We start from the raw sequence: 287 nt of genomic DNA, 5'->3' as shown, positions 1-287 counted from the left end.
GGTCTTGAACTCCTGAACTCAAGTCATCCTCCCACCTCAGCCTCCCAAAGTATTGGGATTACAGGCATGAGCAATGGCACCTGGCCCCTCATATATATTTTAAAGAATTTAAGACAAAAAAAGAGATATATTCCTTTCCGTTTACTCACTAAGATTTCTGATGTCTTATTTCTTCCTGGAGATCCAAGTTGTCATCCTGTGTCATTTTGCTTCAGTCTGAAGAAGTTCCTTCAGCATCTTTTATAATGCAGGCCTACTGACAATTAATTCTCTCAGTTTTTTTCTCT

Source organism: Propithecus coquereli, unplaced genomic scaffold, assembly GCF_000956105.1.
Source record: "Propithecus coquereli isolate 6110/MARCELLA unplaced genomic scaffold, Pcoq_1.0 Scaffold111, whole genome shotgun sequence".
Taxonomy (NCBI): Eukaryota; Metazoa; Chordata; class Mammalia; order Primates; family Indriidae; genus Propithecus; species Propithecus coquereli.
This window is presented reverse-complemented; position numbering follows the sequence as displayed.